The sequence below is a fragment of the Loxodonta africana genome, chromosome 7, assembly GCF_030014295.1.
Source record: "Loxodonta africana isolate mLoxAfr1 chromosome 7, mLoxAfr1.hap2, whole genome shotgun sequence".
In the NCBI taxonomy this organism is placed as follows: Eukaryota; Metazoa; Chordata; class Mammalia; order Proboscidea; family Elephantidae; genus Loxodonta; species Loxodonta africana.
In genome coordinates, this window is record NC_087348.1 from 74,706,722 (window position 1) to 74,712,975 (window position 6,254).

Here is a 6,254-nt window from a genome sequence, read left to right on the forward strand (position 1 = left end):
GATAATAACGGTATCTGTACATAAAGCAGGAGCCCTGGTGGTGCAGTGGTTAAGCTCTCAGCTACTAATTGAAAGGGTAGAGGTTTGAACCCACCAGCCGCTCATCAGGAAAAAGATGTGGCAATCTGCTTTTGTAAAGATTACAGCCTTGGAAACCCTATGGGGCAGTTCTATTCTGTCCTGTAGAGGGTCGTTATGAGTTGGAATTGACTCGGTGGCACACAAGAGCAGCCACAACAATGTACATAAAGCATTTATGACAGTGCCTGACATAGGGTTGGTATTATCAGGTTAGTTAGTATCACCTGTATTTTATTGAAACTGAGACAGATTGATGCTGATCCTTTCTTTGTTCTTCCAGAAGGTGTCAACAGGAGATTTTACACAACCACATCATGACCGCTACCTGGCAGAGAGTGATATAGTGATATGTAATAGTAATCAATTATAATATTCAACCCAATTTCAAAGAGGTTAAAATGTGAAAAAAAGTAGGTTTTAGAATCCAAGAAATGTAAAGCATTGTTTAGTTGTTTTTTACATTGTTTTTTTTTCTTAATTGAGATAAATTTACCTGCCATAAAATTCACCCTTTTAAAGTGTACAATTAGTGGCTTATAGTATATCCACAAGGTTGTGCACCACTAATTCCAGGACATTTTTGTCACTCCCCCAAAAAATCCCTTTTCCATTGGCAGTTGATCCCTCCTCTCTGCCCCTGCCTTAGCACCTGACAAGTGCAAATCTACGCCCTGTCTTTGGATTTGCCTATTCTAGATGTTTCATGTAAATGGGATCACACAACATGTGTTTTCTTGCATCTAGCGTCTTTGACTTAGCATAATGTTTTCAAAGTTCAACCATGTATAGTATGTATCAGTACTTCATTCCTTTTTTGGCTGAATAATGATCTATTGTATGGGTATACCACATTTTATTTAAACTTCGATGGGTTGATGGCCGTTTAGATTATTTCTTCTTTTTGGCTATTACAAATAACGCTGCTGTGAACGGTGTGTACAAGTTTTTGTGTGAACATATGGTTTCAATTCTCTTGAGTGTATATTTCTAGGAGCAAAATTGCTGGGTCATCTGGTAATTTTATGTTAAATCCTTTGACGAACTGCCAGAGCGACTGCATCATTTTACATTCCTACCAAAGATAAATTTTAATTAACTTATAAATTAACTGCTTCTCGACTTAGGAAAACGGAAACTCCCCTTCTTTCCCCAAACTTTGGTGTTTTTACCAGCAGGGTCAACAAACCCTGGAACAAACTGTACTAATTGTTTTTATGTTTTGTTTTATTGGCAAACTTCAATTATGATCTCTCTTCCTTAAATGTCAAGTAATTTGATCTTATACTGTAACCATGACGTTACCATAGAGTGTTAAGTAAACAGCATACAACACTTTTTGCCAGTGGTGATGTTAATAATTACAGGAATAGAATGAGAACAGACTGTGTAGTAATGACCTCTAGAATAGATTACTTGAGTTGCCTTGGCAATGTCAAGAGTTTGTCATATTAGTGGTCATGGTGCTGCAACCCTTTATCTCACTGAGAACTGATGACTCCAGCTATGGTAAATGGTCATAATATTTAATGTAGCTGCTTTGAGTCACATGAATACTTCAAACAAACAAAAAGATTTGTTTAAGGCATTTATATTGAGGGTTTCCCAAGAAAACCCAGGGCCTTTATGTACTTATTTTAGGGAGTTGAGTATATTTTGCTTCCTTCTATAATTTTTCTCTTTAGATGTGACATTTTTGCATACTGGAAATGAATATTTATCTGTCAGTTTATCTATCCACCTATTTATCCATTTATATTTCACCTTGTTCTATAATGTCTCCTTCCCTCTCTCCCTTACTTCCTTCCATTATTTTATTTATTAATGCCATAATATTTATTAAACATTACTAAGTGTCAAGCACTTTCCCAGGCACTAGGAACAAGTGATAAAGAGTACAAGTCCCTACTGTCATGAAGCTTAACTTCCAGTGAAGGGAAAAAGGAAAATAAAGGCGATACATTCAGATGGTGTAAGTACTCTGCAGGTGACAAAGCAGGGTAATGCGATGGACTGTGGGGTGGGACTACTTTAGATAGGGAGATCAAGGAAGGCTTCTCTGAGGAGGTGAGATTTGAATGATTAGAAGAAACCAGCCATGTGAAGACATGGGGGCAGAGCTTTATGAGCAGAGGAAACAGCAAGTGCAAAGTATTTGAAAGAGCTTACAATAACACAGTCAAGGAAATGAAAAATACAAAGAGAATGAGGGAAAATGGAAGAGAGAACAGGAGAAATATGTAATGCAGATATGCAGGCCATAGAGTTTGACAAAGTTACTGAGGTTGAGCAGCAAAGTTGGTTCTTCCTGGAAGCCACAGTGAAAAGGAAAATGCGACCAATTTCATGATTTGCTTTCTTCGTAAGGCAAAGTCATGTTGGTTTCTCAAGAGGAAAAAAAATTTCTTTTTTTCCTGGCTCTCAGTCTTGAAAAACATCTCCTGCATGGACCTTCCTATAAGGGGCATAGGGTGATTGTATTAGTGTGGTAGACAGTATAATCCCCCTCCCTCAATAAAAAAAAGATGTATACATCCTAATCCCCAGAATCTGTGAAATTGTTGCCTTACATGGCAAAAGGAACTTTGCAAATGTGATTAAGGGCTTTGAGACGGGGATATTATCCTGGATTTTCTGGGCGCGCCCCATGTAATCACATGGATCCTTAGCAGCTGAAATCTTCCCCTGCAAAGATCAGAAGGAAATGTGACTACAGAATAATTGGCAGAGAGATGCACTGTTGCTGGCTTTGAAAATGGAGGAAAAAGGCCACAAGCCAAAGAATGTGAGCCACTTCTAGAAGCTGGAAAAGGGAACTTCAGGAAGGAATGCAGCCCTGCCAACACTTTGATTTTAGCCTAGTGAAACCTGTGTTGGATGTCTAACCTATAGAGCTGCAAGACATTATATTTGTATCCTTTAAGTCACCAAGTCTGCAGTAATTTGTCATAGCATCTATGGATAACTATAGATAAATAATAGATTCATTTTGGTTGCAAGTAACAGAAACTCACCCACTTGAGCTAACAGAAACTCACCCACCTGAGCTAGTTTAAGCAAAAAAGGCATTTTATTCTAAAGATCTAGAAATATTACATGGAATTCAAAGGCAGACATGTAGTTCATCTCAGGAAATACTATTGCCAGGGACTGGAAAGCTGTCAGAACTTCTTGGTCTTTTCTCTCTGTGGATCTTTGTCATTCTTCAAATTCTTTTCTCATTTTTCCTGTAGCCTGTGTTTTTGCATTTCTTCAAGCTACACGCACGTCTGTGGAAAGCTCCTGATTTTCTATGATACAAGTTTAGCTACCTAGAGAAAGACTGACATCTCTCAGTTGTAATTCCAAATTTCTAGGAAAAGGACTATGATTGGCTCAGCTTGTGTCAGGTACCTATTTTTGGAGCCATTAACTATAGCCAGGGGGCCTGGTCATCTTATCTGAGAACTGGGGCTGGTTTCCAGAAAAAGACATTTAGCTGGACTGCAGCATTTTAAATGCAACTCATCGTGAGGTCAGAAACTATTTAATGGGTGGAAACATGCATTGAAAAGAGGTAAAAAGCATTCGAGTACATAGAATGTGGTAAGGGTACTGTTTTAAAAAACTTGTTTCTGTTATTATAGGTACGTTTGTATTGAGTGATGATGTAAAACATATTTCTTAGGGTAGATTATGCTTCAAAAAGTTTGAAAAGCCCTGAATTGGGCAATTTAGTAGGTTTCCACACCAGACACATAATAAACCTCACTCTCAAAGTAATCCCCCTAGTAGATGCAGAGGTGTCCTTTGTATTTTTTTAAACAGGTATTTCTTAATATAAACAGATGGCATAAGGCTAAAGCATGATTTGATAGATATAATTTTGCAATGGTGAAGACAAAGTGGTACAAGCACACAGCTTTTCTATGGTCTGGCTCAATGGTTTCACAGGGTGTATTAAATAAGAATTTCTGGAAGTACAACCTGTGAATCTGTATTTAAACACAAAACAAAGCAAAACAAACAACACTCCCCAGGTGTCTCTGATACATAGCCAGGTTTGGAATCACCAACCCAGAGACTGTACAGAGGAGAGGTCATCTGCATGCATTTCAAACAATTCTCTGTAAGTGTAATTTCTCTCAACTAGGCTTTTAATATGCATTGGGAAGTGGGCCACCAAAACCAAACCCACTGCTGACGAGTCAGTTCTGACTCATCGCGACCCTATAGTACAGGGGAGAGCTGCCCTATAGGGGCTTCCAAGGCTTTATGGAAGCAGGCTGCCACATCTTTTAACGAGGGAGTAGCTGGTGGGTCTGAACCTCTGACCTTTCAGTTAGGAGCTGAGCGCTTAACCTCTGTGCCACCAGGGCTCCTGTGAAGTGGATAGTTCAAAGTTATTTCTTGGTAAGGACCGGGAATATAAGGCTTCGTTGCTGCTGATTAACGGCAGAGCCATACACCTTACAGTTCAGTGAAGCAGATGGTAGAATTTATATCCTTTTGTGGACATCGTGGCACTAACATTCATGCTTGGATAGAGTAGGGGAGGGGGTGGAGAAAATCTTTGCAGGGTATTCCAGGACCCTTTTTGGACAATAGTTTTGTTCCGGTTCTACACTACAGCACATGGTATGGATTATCTCTGCTTAAAAAAAATTTCAAAACTGAATTTACCAGTTGCCCATTGTCACCATTTTGAGCTTTCTGATGAACCTGACAGAATGAATTAGTTGCCCAATATACCCCCACCTGTAAGTCCAAGTTATTGGCTATCAATCAAGTAAATTTTAGAGGACATCTGCCTTGAATCATTAGTATTAACCAGTTAATAACTAGTATTAACCAGTTAATAACTAGTATTAACCAGTTACCACTGAGTCAATTCCAACTCATGGTGATCCCATGTGAGTCAGAGTAGGGTTTTCAAGGACTCATTTTTCAGAAGTAGATCACCAAGACTTTCTTTCCAGGTGCCTCTGGATGGACTGGAGCCTCCAATCTTTTGGTTAGCAGCTGAAGGGGTTAAACATTTGCACCAAGCAGTAACTCCCTTGGCTAGTATTCAAAAAAATTAGGATAGCTGAATTTCTTCCCCACAGCTGTTACAGAGCAGGACTGATGACCACAGAGGCCATTCCTAGTTCAGGTCAATAAGTCCATTAGCACCCAGCTGGAGCCCATATTTGTAGCCTCTATTGCAGGGTGTACGCATTCAGATAATCCCACAGAGGTTTGCGATCAAAATAGGACTTTGAACTAGTTCTTTCCAGTTGACCCCTCCGCTGAGAATTTGTCTGTCCACCCGATATACTGAATTAGAATCTACATTTTAACAAGATCCCGAAGTGTTTCTTGTAGATTCGGATTCAGTATATCTGGGGTGGACAGGCAAATTCTCAGCAGGGGGTCGAACCCGAAAGAACCGGTTGGAAGCCCTGGATCAAAACATATTCTTGGGATTGTCATTTGATCTGTCACGGGCCTTCTCAGCCCTTCTGTGGGGACACTTTCTTGGACTCCCTTGGGCCTTCCCCCAGCACTGGTACCAGTTCATTTTCCCTGTCTTTTTAGGCCAACTCCACACCCACTGCTGTGCAAGATTTGCACTCCCCAGTTCCAACTGGCTGTGTGATCCAGCTGAGGGTCCCAAGATACGGCCTGGGCATCACCTCGGCACAATGGTATTTCTGTTTTAAAGCTGAAATTTTCCGTAACTTGTGGTTGCTTCCCTGACCCTACGGCAGGATTCTCAGGTCCGTTACTAAGAGGATCTGCGGCAGACAGCTACCCGTGGGGGCACCTCCGGCCGCACTTCCTGCACGTGGGCACCTGGTCCTGCCAGCGCCGGCAAGCCAGACCCACTGCGGCTACAGGGGCTTCGCGCCCACCGCCGCGCTTTGTCTCCGCGCGGCCCCCGTCCACCGCCCTGCGGCTGCTCCGCCGGCGGCAAAGTTTCTCCCGCTGCGGAATTCGGAGCTCGGCGACCACCAGCGCGAAGCGGACGCGCCTCTCTGAGGCCAGCCCACCCGCCGGCCGCGGTGAGTGGCCACTGGCGTCGCCGCGCAGGGCGGGCCCCTCGGGAGCAGACCCAGCGGCTGCGGGGGCAGCCGGCAGGGTCCGTTGCCATGGCAACGCGCCGGGCAAACCGGCCGCCGGCTGCCACTGCACCGCTGGGTGGCGGCCCCTGC